Source organism: Strigops habroptila, chromosome Z, assembly GCF_004027225.2.
Source record: "Strigops habroptila isolate Jane chromosome Z, bStrHab1.2.pri, whole genome shotgun sequence".
Lineage (NCBI taxonomy): Eukaryota > Metazoa > Chordata > Aves > Psittaciformes > Psittacidae > Strigops > Strigops habroptila.
In genome coordinates this window covers 5,875,771-5,895,393 of record NC_044302.2, presented here as the reverse complement: position 1 = coordinate 5,895,393, position 19,623 = coordinate 5,875,771, and the positions used below count along the sequence as shown (strand labels likewise).

The 19,623-nt window shown below is 42.5% G+C and overlaps 1 long non-coding RNA gene across 1 annotated transcript in view; it reads left to right on the top strand.

The window, feature by feature from the left end:
• Nucleotides 1-19,623, top strand: part of LOC115601083 — a 43,887-nt gene that overhangs the window by 4,565 nt on the left and 19,699 nt on the right. The window contains exon 2 of the long non-coding RNA XR_003989224.1: nucleotides 2,245-2,327. This is a non-coding gene — a long non-coding RNA (uncharacterized LOC115601083). The remainder of the gene's footprint in view (nucleotides 1-2,244; nucleotides 2,328-19,623) is intronic.

Sequence of the window (19,623 nt, the reverse complement as noted above, 5' to 3'; positions counted from 1 at the left end):
GCAGTGGCATTTACCCCAACATTTTTCCACCCTGGTGAGGTCTTTCCTTGAGTGGAAAATACGCTTTTGCAGAAGTCACAGAGAACATTCTTGTTATGAATACATGGACTTAACTCCAGCTCATCCATCTTAATAGGACTTAGATCATTTTCCTTGATGGTTCTGATTTTCTATCCCATTAATAATAAAGAAGCTTCTCTGCTTATATATATTGCAATTCAACAACAAGTCTCAAAGGAGGATCAAGATCACTTTGGCTTTCCATCAATTTGATACTGATGCCTTTCTAGTTAAATAGCTTGTGTGTGAGACAGTGAAAGGGACTGGAGATTCATCCTCAGCATGCACATCTTTGAACGTGAATTGCTCTGAAGAGAACATGAATCTTCCAACCAATGTCAGGAGACTTTGCATCACCTCCTAAAGAGACTATCAGGGAGATTAAGGCCTCTGTTTTCACCCGTTGCAAATCAGGATTTGGAGAAGTGAGGCTGATCTCGACTACCTGAGAAGTGGGCCCAGAAGATACCACAGGAAGGGTCTGCAATCATTTTTCTGATGCACATGATTCAAACTGGTGTCTGGAAAAGGGCTTGTTAGTCAGTGTTTGCTGAACGGAATACTTCATGACAGCGCTAATTAAAATAAATGAAACTTGACTTTTCAAGATGATGGTTTTTTATAGCAAAGTACAGTAGTTTGAAAACATCTTTAATTTAATTGCAAAATACTTTCTCTGGTTATTTACTTAAAATTGTCTCCCATTGCAGAGCTGCACCAGTATTTCTGGATGCACACTCTTGATTTCGACGTTGTACATTACACTATCAAGTTAATCTACCCAAATCATTAACCCCCAGCAGGAAAGATTTTTAATTATGTAGATTCACCAAGTGGTTTTCAAGAACTGTTTTATTTCTACGAGTTCAACCATAATGAACTCATCTCGCCGGGAGAGTGAGGGCACTGTCCTACACTTGATTTCATGAACCAGAATCTTGAAAGAGGCCTCCGAACATGCAGCACGTTTCAGCAAATATGTCTTATCCAAAACAGAAAACAGCTAGCGCCCTGGAGAATCCCTGGCCTCCTGGAAAGGAGTACTGATGGGCACTTCAGCAAGCAGGAATTTAATTTAGACCAAACTGAGCCTGTTTTTTCTCTATAACATAAGCCAGTTTTATTCCAGTGTATCTCAGTTCTGATTTACATCTCAGGATGTAATATCTGAATCAGGCTGAAGCTAACAAAAAAGTGATCTTGACCTTATTATAGTCATGATTAGTCCTGCACTTACGTAGGTTTGAAAACACATCAAAATTAAAAACAACACCAAAGCCCATTTCTTTTGGGAAACCAAAGCTTTGGGAAGAAGATGGAGGGATGACACTGCATTAGCTTTTAATAATTAGCACTATTAATAAGTGTTGATTTGAGCCTTCACCCTGTGCCTTACCCCTCTCATACGGCCTCCCATGGTGGGCAGGGCTGTGTGGGAAGCATTGCTCAGAGTGTCAGCAGGGACTCAGCTTCTTGTTCTGGGATTGGGGTGATTGATGCTGGTTGGAGCTTCTTGCTGGGAGACAAAAACATTGGTGTCGTAAGTGCTGGAAAATCAGTGAGTCACCACTTGCAGAACCCTGTAAAATTGTGCTGATTTACTCATCTGAATCACTATTGAAAGCTGAGCAGCAGTTGAGAGGAAACAATTGCACAAAAGTGTGGTGTTCTCACTGTTAATGTCATTGGTGGGGTCAGGAGCAAGTATTTGTACCATCACATGTACTGCATATACAGGATGATAAATAATGACAATAATCCTATAGGAACATAGATATTTGAAGTGCCAGGATTTGCCCTCCAAAAAAGACGATACCAGATTCTTCTGCCTTGTGCAGCCAAGCCCCAAACACAAAAGAGAAAACAGGCACTTCAGAAAGCGGAGTGCATTTTAATTGAATCTGGGGGACATGTCCTGTTCCTGGAGGCTCAGAACAATGAAGACATCAAAGCACAACTGGGAGGAGCAGAGCATTTTGTGGGCAATCGACTTTACAGCTTTGAGAGTGCCAGAGTACTGAAGTGATTCCCACTATGGGAGATCATTATGTGGAAGTCCCAAAAATGGATTGGGAGGCATCTTAGTATTTTATACAGTGAAACGTGTCATGGAAGCTTATGCAAACACTCCTCTATTTTTCTGGTACCTGCCTTACCATGTCTGTCCTCCTTCTGTCCTTGCAGAGAGGTACTCCTTGGGAAGAGAGATGAAGGACAGAACAACTGATAGTTCAGACCTGAATTAACAAGTCTAACTCTTTTTGCAGGTATGTATGGCTGGTATGGTACAGTACAGATCACAAGTCATGTCTCTGAATGCAGTGAGTTAGTACAAACTGTATTCGGCATTTTCCCTCTGAAAAAGCTTTCATGCTCTATATTCTGTAGTGTTCCAGATCCATAAAACCCCAAGTTTGTTAAAAGTTTATATATCTATATATGTTTCTCATTGCTGTATGAAAGTTACTAACATCATTTCTATCTAGTGCTACAGACATCGTTATTTATTTGCCCTATGCTGCACTCAGAAGTCCCATGTGCAGAATTGTCACTGAGTCTGTACCTAATTTAAAATGTCAGTCGAATATCAGACAAGCCACAGTACTGCCCATATAAATATGTGCTTTCTGGTCATGGGAATGGACTTGTAACCAGCAGCCCTTCCACACATTTCTGTCTTGGTTCACACCTTTCTTGCATTTCAAATTGGCCAGGATCTTACCAAAGACAAATTTGGCACCACCAAGAAGAAAGATGCTGTCTCTGTCTTCTTCACTTTTGTTACCTGCCTATTGCTATCCCCAGAGCTGTGGATGCTGGTACTACCAGCAGACATATAACTATTGAACACAGGAATGAACGAAGGGAAAGAGAAGAACAAAACACAACTACTTCATTACAGGACCCACTAGCGCAATGACCGGGGACATGTTGTCTCTGTTGGGTTGTGGCAGAGGTGTGCTGCAGCATTCATAAACTTTCCTCCTGGGAGATCTCTGGAGACAGCACAGTCTAGCCATGGCAATATGTCATCGTATGTATGCATATGGGAAGACAATATCTAGTTTAGAGAACACAGAAAAATGCAGTGTATATAGTGGCACAAGGGAACTTTGCCTGATAGTTTGGCATGATCTTCCTGAGGGCTTTTAGGGAGATCAGTGGATGTTTTCAGGAGCTGCTGGGTGTGTGAGCTTTATAACAGAGTCAGCAGGAATGGAAAGGGATCAAGACTTTAGGAAAGAAGCAGTAAAATGGTTGCTCAGCTGTGTATTGTTTGACATAAATGAGGTAAAGAGTGTGGATTTAATAGCAAAAAAAAAGAAAAAAAGAAAAGAAAAAAAGCTCAAACCCATTATCCTTTTGGACTGGCATAAATCAGGAAAAGCTTGGAAATCAGCAGCCCACATCTTCAGCTATTACCAGTCTTCCTGGGATTTAAATGAAGTTGAAAGAGCTCTGCCAGTGTACAGGAGCTGAGGATTCGGCCTGGTGGTATTACACAAGCATGAATATCCTGTAAGCCAAAAGAGAATTAGACCCATTATTTTTAAAAAAGCAGAGCTTGATTAAAGATGTTCAGTGTAGGTTTAGAAAAAAGAGCACTGTCACGCTTCACTAAACTTTGCTGTTCTGTTGAAACATGACTACCAGGGAGATATTACACTGCACTGGGATGTTCTAAAGCACCAATCAAGGAGGTGTGGTTTCAGGGAGTGAGGGGAACAGCACTTTTGTCAGTGCTAATTGCAGGCGTTAATAGGAGCCCGAGCACAGCTCACTGTCTGGTACTCTGCGGAAGTTGGAAGCGCAAGTGCACTTCACTTTATAGGTGCAGACATACAGAGATGGCGAGGCAGGATCTGAGCTGGAGAGGAGACGAGCTGATCACTCCTGACATAATCAGTCAGAGGTTGAACAGCTGCAATAAATCCAGGAGGGAGATCGGAAGGCATTTCTTAAGATTTAAATGTACCTGATGGGGGTGCCTCCAGGGCTTATTTCTAATATGTGTGAAATACAGAGCAAAAGCTTTATTGTTTTTAAATGTGTTGGATAAAACACGAAGTTCTCAGCAAAGGTGCATCAGCAGATATTTAGTAGTAAAACGCAATGTTGGCATGGCAAATTGGGCATGTTTTGGGACCAGCCCTGTAAAAAAACGCATTAAGAACTATGGAAGATGGCAGTCTGCTGAGTCTTGGGTCCAGACCTGACAGCAGCCACCACTACCACATACATACAGGGACTCTCACTGAGATGGGCTGCATCAGATAAATTCAGTGAAGGTTCACTGTTAGGTCTTCTGCCACTATCAGAGAGGAGGTACCAAACATGCCCTACACCAGCCCTTTACTTCAAAAGTAAAGAGTTATTTTCTCAGTCATATCCTGCATCAGAGAGCTTCACAGAGCAACTTCACACCATCCAAAGTACCATTGTATTGTCAGAGATATTTAAGCAGTTGAAGGTGATTCCTTTTTTTGTTTCTTTGGGTTTTTTTTTTTTTTTTTTTTCCTTTTGTTTGAGTGAAAGTTCCAATATAAAATACCGGACAAATAAGGCCAATGTAGAATTTGACTACTAAGGCTATCAAGACCTCTATTTCAATTCCCTGGGTTTAGTAGCATAATGCAAACATGATCAAATAGTCTTTTAGATGTGGTATTTTACACTACTTACCACATCTCCTCTTATTCTGGTTTCTATCAAATCATCTTTAATATTGAAAGCTTCTCCTACAATGGAAAAGTTTATTAGAGGCCAATGCCTCCTTGCACCCTTGCATCCATCTTCCCCTCTGCTGACGCAGCTCCTGCGGGTACTACGTGCTCTGTCTCCCTTCATCATTTTTAGAGATAGAAAACACAGTCAGAATATCACAGGTCCCCGTCTCAGGGAATTCAAGCACTGCAGCTGCCAGGGATTTCAGCTAACACCACGGAGCTCCAGAAAAGTCAAGTGTCTTCAGAAGACATCTTCTGCCATTTCTACTGCAACGCACCCGTGTTTTTTCCCTCTTTTCAGATTAACTGCTTCTATCCCTCTGCATGACTTATTCATTGACAGAAAGCCAGGACTTAAAGGCATTTATACTTTCCCACTCTTTCAAAGGCCAAAAAAGAAAAAAGGCTTAATATAGCCTGAGAAACAAAGACAACAGCATGAGTAAGTAAGAAAGCACAGGTGTAATTTCTGGGCACAGTAAGAAGTCTTTTAAAAGCTCTTAAATGAGTAGTGTATACATGTTTACCACTACTGCAGCTGACATATAACCACAGGAGCACTGCACTATAGGGATAAAATGAGAATTTGTGGAGGGCTATTGAACACCGTAAATTTTCACAGTGAGGCAGAACAAAATTATTTGGCACTAGGGGGGGTCTCTAATTTTGGTACACTGGGAAAAAAAAGCAGTGCCTTTGTCCAGGACTAATATTTGCTCACCAATGGACAAACCCATCTGCTGCCTTTCTCAGATGTGACCTGGGATATGAAGACTAACATTTGTCATTTAGGCTGTTCAAGAAAATATGCAGAGATGCTCACCCATGTCTCACTAAAGGCCTATTTATTTCCTTTACCTACCTAACTTGTCTTAATTGTCCCAAGGATTACACTTTGGCATGTATTTAAAAATGTAAGCAGATTTTCAAGGCTAGCTTTGAGCCTTAGGGAGTCTCCAGTATTATAAACAACTGAGTTGGTGAAACCCTTGAAATGTTTTCTGGGAGAGCAGATGAAAACCCTCCTGAGATGCGAACAGCTTCAACCGTGATTGCAAGGCCATCGTGCCTTGCAGCCCAGTTCCATTGTGCTAGCTTATAAAAGGTGGGCGTGCAACAACTTTGTGGCCAAGTACAGATTTTGTGGAGGACAAAGCCCCAGTCCCTCATTCAATTGGTCCATCAGGCTAAAAGCTATGGACCTACCACATGCATTTTGCAGTGGGTTAGGACCTGTGCTCAACACCCTGTAGGGCTTCACCACCCTACTACTGCTGAGGCTGTTACCAGTGATACCATTGATTTGAAAGGCTGGAGCAAGATGCCTCAAAAGATGATCCCATTTTTATGGCTGAAATTAGACTAGCTACAGTTATTAAATACCTTTTTCTCCTCATTAAATTTTGATAATTTTCTCTGATAAAATATGGCTTTGGAAGATTTCTGTTCCAGGTCCCAGCCTTTGCCTTGCTCCTGAAGCTACAGTTTTAAAGGTGCGATCCTGCAAATTACTCCCCGAGTAAGGATTTTTATGCAAATAGTCCTGTTAACTTTACACAAGAAAGAGTTTGCTGGATCATGCCATTATCCCTAGGCTTACAATGGAAACACAACTGACCTTTAGCTGTAATGAGCACCAGTAAAAAAATAAATGTGACAAAATTGCCTGGATCTTTGCAAGCTGATACAAGCTGTGCCATGTTCTGGTAGGGGACAGATCTCCAAACAGGCTGAAGGAGTTAAGTCATTTCACGGTGTGAAATAACAGCTAATTGGCAACAGATATAATGCATGTTGATAATCAAACGTAATTCGGCAGCTAAGAACGAAAGAGCCCAAATATCTAAACCAAGCTGTATGGGAGTTATTATAGGAATGTTCCCAAAGCTTTTGCAGCTGCAGTCAAAAAAAAATAAATTAAATAAATAAACCACGATGCTGGGATGTAATACAACAGAAAGAGGAATCAAAACAGATGGTGCAGTTGGTATGTAAGGCACCAGTGCGATTGCACCTAAAGTGTGGCATGTTGAGTGCTGCAATCACTGCGCAATGTAAATATGCAGCAGGCTATGAGAAATGCAGCTGAGCACAAGCATTATGACACTGTGTTTATGAGACTAAGGCAGGATGAATTATCTGAGTGAACTTGTGTGTGTGATAACACAGCAGAAAGATGTCCAATATGATATCAAATTAAATTCAGCTACCTGGAGGTGAAGGACAGTGAGCCAAATGTCCTCCATCAGGTGAGCAGGTTACCGGCACTGAAGGTAAAAGTGCAATTTATAGGTTGGTTGTCAGACCAATGGGTGTTAGCCCAGACCATGGCATCTCTTATCTCTTAATGCTTTCCCTCCCTGTTTAGTCCAAGTGATAAAGACTCAGTATGGCTCAACGCATAACAGTGACCAAAGGTGTCCCTGACACCAGCTAGCCATGGCTCCCTCTCCCCTCATAACCAAGCATTAGCATTGCTAATGCAAACACTTGCCATCACTCTGCAGCTGCAAGAAAAACAGGTCAGCAGCATCACTGTCACTCCACACTTCCCTTTGCTTCATCTCCACTCCATTTCTCCTTCCTGCTTGTGCCTGCCCGTGACTCGGCTCCATCATTCACCTAGTGTTTCTTCTTAATTTTTCTTACACTGCTCTCATTCTGCCTTTCCTTCATCTCTTCTTTGTCCTTTGCCACCCCATTATACAAGTGGCTTTTTTTCTTCATTTCCCCCCTTTTACCTTTTCTCCCTGTCTTCTTTCTTTCCTTCCACTCTCTGACAGTACTTTTTGATGCCTTCCTTTTGCCTCTCTCTTTATTGCCCTGCTGCATTTTCTGTTGTATTACCTGCCATTATCCCCAAATATATTTTGATATATTTTCCCCCTTTTTCCAGTCCAGCTTTTTGTTCCTGTTAAGGCACCAGAAAGCACTAAAGGTTAGGGAGGGAAACTGAAAAGCATTCCAGTAGTTTTCCATCAGCCTGTGTATAAAGCACTTCTTTTCCACTTGATGAGAAAGCAGTAATCAGTTTCCCCCTGCATCAAGCTCTTTTACACAAAGAGGTGGCTGCAAAAAGAAGCCAAATAGATTTCTAACTGGCCTCTCCCTTATCTCTGCCTCAGAGCCTGGTGAACCTGCAGCCTTTTCGTTTGCTGCAGCTGCTGCTGCCACACAAAGCAGACACAAGGTTGAGGGAGATGAGCAGCATCACGGCTCATCAGTGCTGGTGCTGGCTGATCTTCACATGGCTTGTGGATCAGGCACTGCAGTTTATTTCCCACCTGGAAAACTTAAAGCCTTGGTGCAACAGCAGGGAAAGGAGAGTTCTAACTTTGCAACACTTGAAATGGTGGGAAAAATGGAAGGTAAATGAGGAATTGCTTCATTATTAAAATTCAGCTTTGATCCTCAGTGTAAACATGTCCCTTAGGTATCCATTATCCTACCTGTAGCAATGGGAATCCAAAAATGGCAATATGTGTTCAGAGAATGGGTCCACTATAATGCAGTGTAGACTGAAATGCAATTTTCAACCTGTTAAATACAATGTGCTCCCCTATTCAGCATCGCTGAGGAAATCAGAGCACCATCTGGAGACCACTTGCTGCTCCTAATACACATCCTATTAGTTCCCTTACTCTTCTGCACCAGCAGCCATGGACCCAGCTGGGCCAAATCGCCCTCAGCAGAGCCCTTCCCTGCACCCCAGAGCCCCTGATTTGGAGGGGCTGGGGCTGTCAGAGCCCACCAGATTTGCTCCAGACCAGCATATCCCGCAGGTGAAGGGCCAGGACCAGGCACGGGTCTTTGAGCCTGCAGTAACTAGGTCAGAGCCCCAGGACTGGCCAACCACATGTTCCTTTTCCTTCACAAGCCATTCCATGTAGCAAGGAGGTGTGTGGCTGCTGTGGCCCCCAGCAAGCCAGGCACTGCATCAGTGCTGTAAGCATTTCTGCAAGTTTAGGTAGAGATGAAACAAAATGTAATCCTGAAATTATGCCTAATAAGGGGAAAGGAAAATGAGAACATACAGCCAGAAGGCAAAAGCCCCATTATGAAAAATTTGGTCTCCTGTTTTTCTTTAAAATATAATTTCAGTCAAAAGGATATTATTTGCACAGTTGCAATTGTCATTCTGTCTCTTTTCTGCAGCCACACAATACTTTTATCTCTGATGAGGAAATAGTGTAACTGCCTTTGTCTCATTCTCCACCTTTGCTATGGTTCTCTGCTTTCTTCCTCAACAGCACGAAAGAAAAAAAACCCAAAGAAATAAATATGAGTCCCTCATCTAAGGCAAAGTACCAGAGGTTTAGTGTTGACAGTGTGCTTTGTCACTTTCGCTCTGGAAAAGGCTTACAAAAGCTTTATTAACAGGCTCATTAGCACGGCCTGATTTACTTCTGCAGACTTTACTCTTTTACTAGTTTCCAGGAGCATCAGCATCAGTTGCAGGGCTAATGAATTCACTCAGATTTGCATGCTAATGAAACTCCCATGACTCTCTGTGCTCTCTACTTCAAATCGATCTTTGCTGTTGCTTGAGGAATATTAATAGAAATAAAAGTAAAGGGGAGCACCAGGCATTTCAGTTGGTCTCGCTGTAATCCAAGGCTGCTGTGTAATTCATATTTCATACATTACACTGTTCAGATCTTATTTCTTTCATGCCTTATTGACTCTACTGTACAGGAGACATCACCTTTAGGAAATTCCTAGTATAGTAGTTGGCCAGAGACTCAAGGGACTACTTACCTAAAACTGTACTTGAGCTCTCAATAAATAGGTCAGTCACCTAAAAGTGCTTCCTTGCACCAGTGCAGTTCCAGCTGTTTTTCTCCAAACACGTGAATTTCCTTTGCCTTTGACAAAACCAGAAACCTTTCAACTTCAGTTGCCTATGCTGCCTGGCTGTACAGAGCATCACACAAAAATGGGGCGAGGATGCTCCGCTAAACGAGATCTTAAACTCAGCTGGGGTGAGGGACCTGATCTGGGGGGACTCTCTTGCTTCAGACAGGGGCTGCAGCCATGCAGGGAGCAGAGACATCTCTGGGGACATGACAACAAGCTTCCCTTCTTGAGCAACGAGGGTGCCAATGCCAAGCTTATTCCTCAGCTTCTGGAAACCCTTGGGAACCATCTTCTCTAAGCTATCAATTCATTGCACTGCAGCTGCCAATATATAAATCAATATATCATCTTGAAGCATAACGATTGCCATTTCATAAACTGAAAAGTCAGCTTGTGCCTGAATGCCTTTTTAACAGGGACTGCTTTGTTGTAAAAGAAAAGCAAAAGGAATTTGGAAGCGCAAGGAAGGATTCACAGCCCCAAAACCGCTGTTCTGGTAGGTCTGTAGGGTGCCTACCCCAAAGGAACAAACTAACAGACCCAACCAAAACAAACAGATGTGATGTTCCTCTGTTAATTGGAGGCGTTACTCTTTCACCCCTGCTTTAATTTTAGCAATAATGACTGAAGCCCTAAAAAGAAATCCCATTGTGCAATTGTGTTTTTGGAAGAATATTTTTGGCTTCTGAAAGTGCACTTAACACAACCAAATTAATGGAAAAGAGGATTCTTCAGTGAGCAGCCTCCCGTGCCTGCTTTTCTTAATTTGATACAATAGCAGAGCATACATTGAGATTAAAATGCTCTTTTGGATGCTCAATTGCAAGAAATCATTCAGCAAAAAATCAGGGCACCATTTTCACGATATCTCTTGTGAGTGAGGATAACCAAAAAACTCCATTTTGCTTGCTGCAAAAATAGCATAATTCCTACATACTTTTTGCTTCCCTCCTTCCTCCTTTCTTTATTTTTTTTTCAAACAGAAGTAAAGAAAATTAAATAAAATGAAAAGCAAGCCGTGGACTAATTATCCTTTTCTAAATGACTTCATATTGTAAAACAGCCTATTGAATGCATAATGAACATCATTACCACCAACTGCTTGCAAGCGAAGGAAAGCAAAGTGGTCATCCCATCATTATCAGCACTCGTTTTGTGAGTGATGCAGAGTGCCAAGGTGAATGAAGCAAGCCAAGTTCACAGCCTAAACTTTTATTTACATTCAGCAGTACCTCAACCCTGCCTCCAGCTCCAGGCCCTCGCTGTCCCCTAATGAGCTCGGAGGACCTCAGCTGCTGTTTGCAGCATGGACACGTGTTTTGGGGATTGACAACTCTTCCGCCAGCTTCCCAGCTACAAACAAAGGGCTGGGCTTTATCTTCTGCTGTGGGAAGTTTGGAGGGGAAACGTGCCTTAGGGCATTCACCAGGGTGGAGATGAGGATTCCCACCCATGACCCCGTGAGCATTTTTTACTGTTTATAGCAGCACTCCCTGCAAAGTGGAATGATTTCCTGGGAGAGGCTGGAGGAGCACAGCCTAAAGCCCATTTCTCCTCCCAAGCCCCAAACAAGCATCTCCCACAGGCTGATACCCGCCCCTCTGCTTGACCTTGCTGCAGACCTGGAGGGTGCTGCAGACAAAATTCCCATTTCCCCTCCCTTCCCATCTTTCCAGTCAAATGGAAGCAAATGCCAAGCACGAAGTGCATAGATTACACTTTCACAGAGATGAAAATATTCAGAGAGATTAAAATACTCCTCCTAAGTTAGGAATGTTCCTAAATCATATGTGCTGGATAGTTTCCCTGCTTTCAAGCATTGCAAGTCCAGTTGCACTGCCTCATGGGTGCTGTGCAGCAGAGGTGCAATGAGAGGCCATGAGAAGCGGCTGCTCCCGTTGTCTTCCCTTCAGTCTCACCCTTGATTTAACAAATCTATTTTATGCTTGAAGGCTAAGAGGTCATTTGTAACAGTTTGGCCTGGATCACCCTGAATGAAAACATCCAATCAAGCCCTAATTGTGACAAATTATATTAGTCTGTATTTGTGCAACTTGCATTGCAGCAACTTAATTCAGGCTGTGCTTAGGTCATGGAAACCAAATGAGGCTAAAGAGGTTCCTTGCACATGCACGGAGGTGTGCGTAGGAGATCTGAGCTTCCCTACTGGCACCATCCTGCTCCACCTCCCTGGCTTGGTCATAAGCATGCTCTCATCCCAAAGCACTTATCACTGTTATCTAGACGCTGCCTAAGGGTTCTGAAAAATTACTCAGGTTAACCCCACTCCATGTTCAATGCTGACTGAAAGTCCTGAGAAGAAAGAATATCTGGCCTGTGATACAGAAAAATGTTAAAATAAGGTGCAAGAAAGAGGAACGTGATGGGATTGAGTATTATTGCCCCACTATTTCCTGTCCCAATGAGGATGGTTGACTGGACCTTCAAATGCTCCTCCCCAGCCCAAAATGTGACAGTGAACCTAAAAAAAACCCTCCAAAAGGAAAGAAATCCTAAAATTAATTTTCCTACATGACATATTTTAAAGGGCACTGTCAATTTGCTTTATAATTACATTTCTAAATCACTGGAAGATTACACTGAAGGGTGAACTTTACAAAACTTGAATATTTTTTTTTTTAAATTGAAAACCTTTTTGAGGAATTAAATACAATCCTTTAGTGCTGTAAGCGCATGTAACAGCAAGAGCAAGGAAATGGCTAGAATATGCTACCCTTGTTCCTGCTCATTTGTACCTCTGCTTTCCCGCTGAGCCCGCTAAACCTCATGGGATTCAGCAGCTCCTTCTCTAGGGATGAGTAGCGTGGTTAATCACAAGTGCTCAGGTCTCCCCAATACTATGACACCACCCTCATTCCTCAGGATTGTGAGAAAAGGCTTGAAAGTGTTAATATTTAAGGCAACAGGTTTATTTTGCTATGCGGCTTTTTAGCCTCCCAGATATCCTCACTTCATGCCTTCAGGCTTTTCTCTGCAATGAGGAAAGCTTGAAGTATCTTAACTAAGAGCTGAGCTTCTCACTTTATCAAATTGCTCCAGATCTGAGAGAGAAACTGAGTGTCAAGAAACTCAGCAGAGATATCTCCAGGTCTGCCTTTGGGGGAAAATTTGTTCTGGAAACATTGAAATGAGCCAAAAGGATGAGATCCTGCATGGATGGGCACCCTCCGTGTGCCCCGAGCCTGAATTCCACCTTGTTTCCCACACCCTGTGAAAACACAACAAACAAATCTTAGCTAAATTTGTGCCCTAGCTATTCAGGGGCCACCCAAGGACAGGTATCTGGGTTAAACAAAGATAAGATTTAAAAGCACCCTGGCTAAAACATATTAAATTTTAACGTCGCTGCTCTACATTGAAATCAGGCTGCTTTCACTTGAGCTCCCCTTGCTGCGAGATGAAATCCAGTTTAACTAGTTAACTTTTCCATGTCAGCAAACTCACCACCTGGTCTTAACAAGACAGAAGAATAAAAGCACAATGCAGCTTGACTTTGTCATGGTAGGGCTTGCCAAATGCACGTAGGAAATGATGGAGCTCCCTGTGCTCATCCACTACAGGAATCTATATCAGGTTCTTCAAAGTCTTACAAGCACAATAAGCTAATGCAGTCTCTCAGAGCAGGTAAGATTTATTTCTCTCTTTCTGTAATATATATGGACCCAGATTCTCTGCTTGTATAATCCATTGGCTTACGTGGATTTACAACAGATATTGGCATTTGATCTATGACTGGTCTTGGTCTTTTGGCTCTATTTTGAGTGAAAGAATAAAGTTCAAAGGACAATTAATAGTGAAAAACTAGTTTTATGTGTATTGAAGACAAGAAAATTGCAGTCTGGTATCACATAGTCATCTAAATAAATAACCCTCAGGAAACCAATTATTTACATAGGAGGAGGCTATTGGCAGAGATGTGAGTACATTCATGCCCCATCAGACTAAAAAGCCAATATTTATGTACAAAAAGGGTATCCAGTTACTGAAACAGTATTTCAATTCACTGATTGCAATTATAAAAAGAACAAACAAAATTTAAGATAATCCTTCACGTGATCAAAAGCTGCATCAGTAGCGCGTGCTAGGAACCAGCCATGCCTTTGCTGCCAAAGCCAGGTAACGCAAAGCTCTGACTGCTGAAGATGGGAGGTGACAGTGTGGTGACTGACAGGGTAGCTTACCCTACAGGAGCATGAGGTAATAATCTGGAGAATTTGGGGGTACGAAAAGCACCCATCCACTGCAACACAGCACCTGACATAAACTATGCAAATATATGTGTATACAGCACGTTTGAATTAATTTATAGGCTAGATTGAAAATTTAGGTTTCATGGCTCTGAACAGACAAAGATTTTGCTTCTAATATGAGCACGTTGGTGACTTTAACAGCATTTAGTCTACTAAAGCAAGATGCGGCCTGGAATAATAAGCAGCAGTTCAAAGATTTATCTAAATATGTTTGGCAGTTTCCCCACCCTTTGCCTTTCAATATGTACACACCACAATTGAGACTATACCCTGTAAATTACCACCCTCTGTGGGGTTCTCGTGTTAAATTATTTCAAATAAGCAAGGCCAAATGCTCTCAACTTAGCCAGAGATAATCAACTAATGTAAAGCAATTTTCAACAGTTATATTTTATTGCTTCAGGCTCTTAAAAAAACCCCACAACAACAAACCAACAACCAAACACACAGAAAATGAGGGTGGAAAGAAATAAGAAATGTCATCTATTGCTTGCCAGTGCTGGACCAGCTATCATGTGCATTGCTAAATATTACAGTTAGCAGTGCTCGATACCAAGCCCAAGCCATCCTTTGTGATTCAACAGCAGCAAGATGGGGCTCAAAGCCGCCCTGTACTTGACATTGCTATGCAGACTATGTGGATGAGATCTTTCTCATCAGTTGGGCAATCCACCTACTAGTATAAAACTGATGGAATTAGTTTCACTTCCAGGGCTTTTTAATTATGCTCAAATACAAGTGCACCAGTCGGAAAAAGAAGTTGCATTAGCTCCAAAATTTCAGTTCATGGCACTCTCTCCTTAAGGTATTATGTTTGCTGTTTGAATTGACTTTCCATTTACAGTAGCCATTTCCTGCTGTAGCATAACACAACAAATTTCACTCTATATTCAGATACTTAGTGCAATAGAGATGAAATTTCATAATTTACATAATCAAGTTCTGAGCTGAAAGTACTGATTGTAGACATATCCCTGAAATAGAACGGGGTTCCTTTTTCCTTGTGTTTTGTAAGAGACGAGCCATCATTTTTTAAATAATAGTGTAATTCTGCCTTGCTATTACCAGTATGCCCTATTATCAGTCAAACGAATAAGGCTGGAGAATGAAGCCCCCAAAAGAAATCCTCCAGATTAGAGAAATAAATACAGTTAATGGTGATAATTAAGTCACTGGGGATAATTGAGAGATTATCCAATTACTATCTATAATACTTTGGCTTGCTGATGAGATAAGAATATGTAGAGCTAAATTCTAATAATAATAGTAATAATTGAAAAAAGTAGGGGAAAAAAAGCACAAAAAGCCCCCAACCCAGGAATTATTAGATTTCTTCACAATTGAAGGTATTTTGCCAGATTAATTGCCTAATTTGAAGTTTTTCTAGTCTAGAATAATTTTATAGGCAGGTGTTGCAACACTTGGCTCTGAGGAGGTGGAGATACTCTGAGTCAGGACTGAATCCTCTGCCTCAGGTCCTGAGGAAACCCTGCTGTCCCCTGGGCCCAAACTAAGACGGGTGCATGTACTCCTAGCACAGGTCTTAGAGTAACTACATGTGAACTAAAAACTAAGAGGAGTTGGGTTCAATCTAGAGTTGTGCTCTGAATTCTGATAATAAATTTAGGACAGAAGCATTACGCTAGCAGACTCTGCTGTACAAATAGACCCCCAAATCCCCTATGAACTGCAGTGGTATTCTTCTGTGGTTGATTGTGTAGACATTCACTGCCATGCAGTCAAGCTGTCACTGTGCTAACGAGAGGTGGTTGACCTCCTGTGACCAGATCAGGTGCTAAGGGGAGGTTTGGTCTCAAATATTTATCAGTCTGAGACAGCCTATGTCATAGTAGCTAGAGTTTTCTAATTTAGCAAGTGGACTAGGGACATGAGCCAAACCCCAGAAGACACAACAATGCATTGAGTAAGTTTATATATCTAGGATAAGGCACCCCTTTTGAGGAGGTCACTACAATTTTGTTCTCACTTTTGTTATAAGTATTTTTAGGGTCCTGTTTGGCACAGGTGATTTAAGGAGATCTAAATATGGCCCCCAGGAAGTCAATTAAGGATGTGTTTAATTTTAACATGTGCACAGTTCCTTTGGATCTCATCCATGGAAATCAATGGCGAGGCTGCTAGTGGTTTGATTGGCTTCGGATCAGAGCCAGCAATTTTGATTGTAGAGATCGAATGCTTAAAATTAATTATATGACTGATGCTTCACTGGATTAAGGAATCAATTAATGGAAGTTGGGTGCTTGTTATAAGGTTTCCATTAACTTTCATGCAGATTTTCTTCCAAAACATAAACTGCATATTCATTGCCCTTGAGTGCAACAAGGTAACTTGGAAAAAAAGGAGGGTTGATATAACCAGCATCTTCTAATGAAGCTATTGCAAAGAGGATGTGATTCTGTACAGGAAATTAAATCTTTGCATTGAAAGATCTCATGCCAAGACCTCATACCAAAAAAGTAAGTACCAGAAAGCTGTTCCAATCCTATTTATGCCAAAAGCTCTTCAGAGCAATCTGGGATAGACAGAGCTAGAAGGCAATAGTCTTCACAAACAAATCAAAGGATCAGAAATGATGTAGCAAAGTGCAACCTCTTCTCCACACATCTTTTCTCATCTTTGAGTAGCTTCTGGAGAGAAAAGCATCCTTCAATAGTTCAACTCCTCCTTAACACAGGCCTCTACAAGAGCATCCCTGCTTCCACCATCACTCAGTCCTACCAGCCCAGTAAAACTCCATTTCATGCTCAGGGCTCCCTATGTGTACAGAAAAAAATCCCCAGATCAGGTGCTGGCAGGGGTGAACACTCGCTGCTGTGGCCCAGAAGCTGCGCTAGGAAGGGATGGCTCCTAGGGAAGGTCTCAGCCTACCCAGCTAGCACAGGCTTTGATGGGCTGCACTTTATAGCACTGTGGTTTTACTCCTTGGCCACAAAGGCAGTTCTGGAGGAATTGCACTTGTACTAGTCCCAGGCACCAGCCTTGAGTTGTGGAAGGGGAGCTGCCTTTAGCCAGCAGAGCTGGTGTGCATGTCCGTATGTGTGCAGACGGCTGTAGCATCGGAGTGGCATGTTAAGCCACAAAATGTTTCTGTAAATATTGTTTCACACTTGGGTGAACAAAGCATGCTTTTAACTGAGAGACAGTGCAGGGTGTAAATTACATTTTAATTGAGAAATTGTAAATGCCAGCTTTAGCTTTCTTTTTTTTCCCCCTTGTTTTTATTTTGTAACTAAAAAGGCCTGATTGTTAGTGGGGGTAACTCCCTGCAATGAGCCCACTCTCATTTTTGCAGACTTTCCCGCCTTCCATCTGGCTTTGCTTGCCTGGATTCACCTCCTCCTTCCTAATAAAGATGTCTCCAGGCCTGCATCATTCCTGAGCCTTGCTCGCTTGCAGCTTGGCAATCTTCCCCTGCAACATTTGCCGGCTGAGAGCGGGTGGTCTGGCTCTCCCTTTGCCCTGCTGCCCTTTCCCTCCTTGCTGTTAGGCAGATGCAAGCAAGGCTAACAATCTGCTGAGACCCAGCCTTGTCACCCGGGGGTGGAAATCAATAAAAAAAGCTCCATTGGGAGCTTTGGCTTGAAGTGGTTTTTGCTGTACAATCTCTGCGCGTGATTCGCCCCCTCTCCAGAGAAGCTGGTAGAATTGTATCCATTGAGTGGATTACTGGAGCATCTCTCAAATTCGACACCCAACCACTGCCTTCCATTCGGTCCATGGTGTGGTGCAGATTCTCCCCCACCCTAAAATACTATTCCACCCAGCATTCCTCCCAGCGTTCCACCCTAAGCTGGGAGCACAAGGAACATCTTAAGACCCTGTGTATCTTCACAGGTCTTTGCATTATCCTTATTTCATACATGTTACCATTGTACTCAAAAGGACCACGATTCATCTAAGACTTGGCAGGAGTGTGAGATCCTACAGGATCTTTCTTTTTTCCTGCCAATAGTTTGTAGCCCAAGCAGAAAGAAACCTGATTTCTGGAGTCTCAGATGTCTCCACTTGCTACGAAGCTTCCCTTTAGGAAGGGAGCTGAGAACAACCTCATTCTTCAGGGCATTTTATGAGCTGTCGAGCACAGGAGTTGGACGTGGCCAGACAGGAGGTGAGGGCAGGAAAGGGGGAGGAGGATGGAGCCAGCTGTACTAAATCATTGCTTATGGTGGGCAGCTTTTGCTGGCAGGACTCTGATAGAGCCCAGGCTGGAGGCACAGAGCTGTGCACCCCTGCTGGGAGATGCAGTGGGAGCATGAAGCACTTCCAGCTGGGAACTCAAAACCACAACTGCAAATTGCACCCTTGGTGCTCAGGGGGGTGAGTCAAACCCATTAGCCAGCTAATCCTCACAACAGGCTTTTGTAAGGCTAGTATTTTGTTCTGGAGAGATGTATGATCTACTGATTACACAGTATCCCAATATGCCAAATGTATGCTTGAAACCAGTAAACAATAAATATTTAATTAGCCGGTCATTTTGACAATAACAACAGACAACAATTACACTGGCTTTTGATTTCCCATTCATTTAGTTGTCAGTCTTATATAGTTACAGTTAAAAGGCAGCTCTTGCCTTAACCACAACCTTTATCAAGATTGTGAAGAGAATATTTAGCTTTTGATCTATGTCTCTGATTTCTCCTGCCATTGAGCAAATTGTGGGCATGACTGAAATAACCATTAATATAGTGTGGGTTGAATTTGAAAATTAGAAGCTTATTCTTTGTAGTCTAACAGTGCCAACCAAGATTTCAGAGAGCAGTCACACTTAGGAATAGTTATGATTCAACCTGAAACTGCTGATCTACTCCATTCCCAGGCTCTGCTTTTCCACATTGAGCCTTCTTCCATCTTCCATCTTCACCTCTCTTTGCTCCTCTGTTCCTGTTTGTTGGCAGTCCTTCTGCTGAATCCCAAAGATGCTTGCCAATGAGGTATCAAATTTCTAAATGGAAAATGGGAGAATTAAGCCATTTATAGAATCATAGAATCATAGAATGGTTTGAGTTGGAAAGAACCTTAAGATCATTTAGTTCCAACCCCCTGCCATAGGCAGGGACGCCACACACTAGACTATGTCACCCAAGACTCCATCCAGCCTGGCCTTGAACACTGCCAGTGATGGAGCATTCACAGCCTCCTTGGGCAACCCATTCCAGTGCCTCACCACCCTCACAGTAACAATCTTCTTCCTTATATCTAATCTAAACTTCCCCTGTTTAAGTTTGAACCCGTTACCCCTTGTCTTATCACTACAGTCCCTAATGAAGAGTCCCCCTCCAGCATCCCTGTAGGCCCCCTTCAGATACTGGAAGGCTGCCTTTCAGATACTGGAAGGCACCAAACTGAATTTCCATGGCACCTATGTTTGCATCTACACACTCTATATCCCAATTAATCTCGCCATTCTTTGCCTTTATGTGAATCACCAAATTTTTCAGGTGGAATGCCTTCTTGGCAGGTTTACTGGAGAAGCCCAGGGCTGGAAACCAAACTATTCTTACATATCAAACCTACCTCATCCTGTATTATACACCTTAACAGAGCAGACGCTTAGCAGTGTGGGAGCAGGATTAGGTGAGACCTTCTCCCACTGCAGATAAAGCTCCTCCTGCCACTGACAATGATGCATCTACTCTTACAAATTAAACAGGGCTTCTCTTACACAGCTGTCAGTCAGGGTGCAC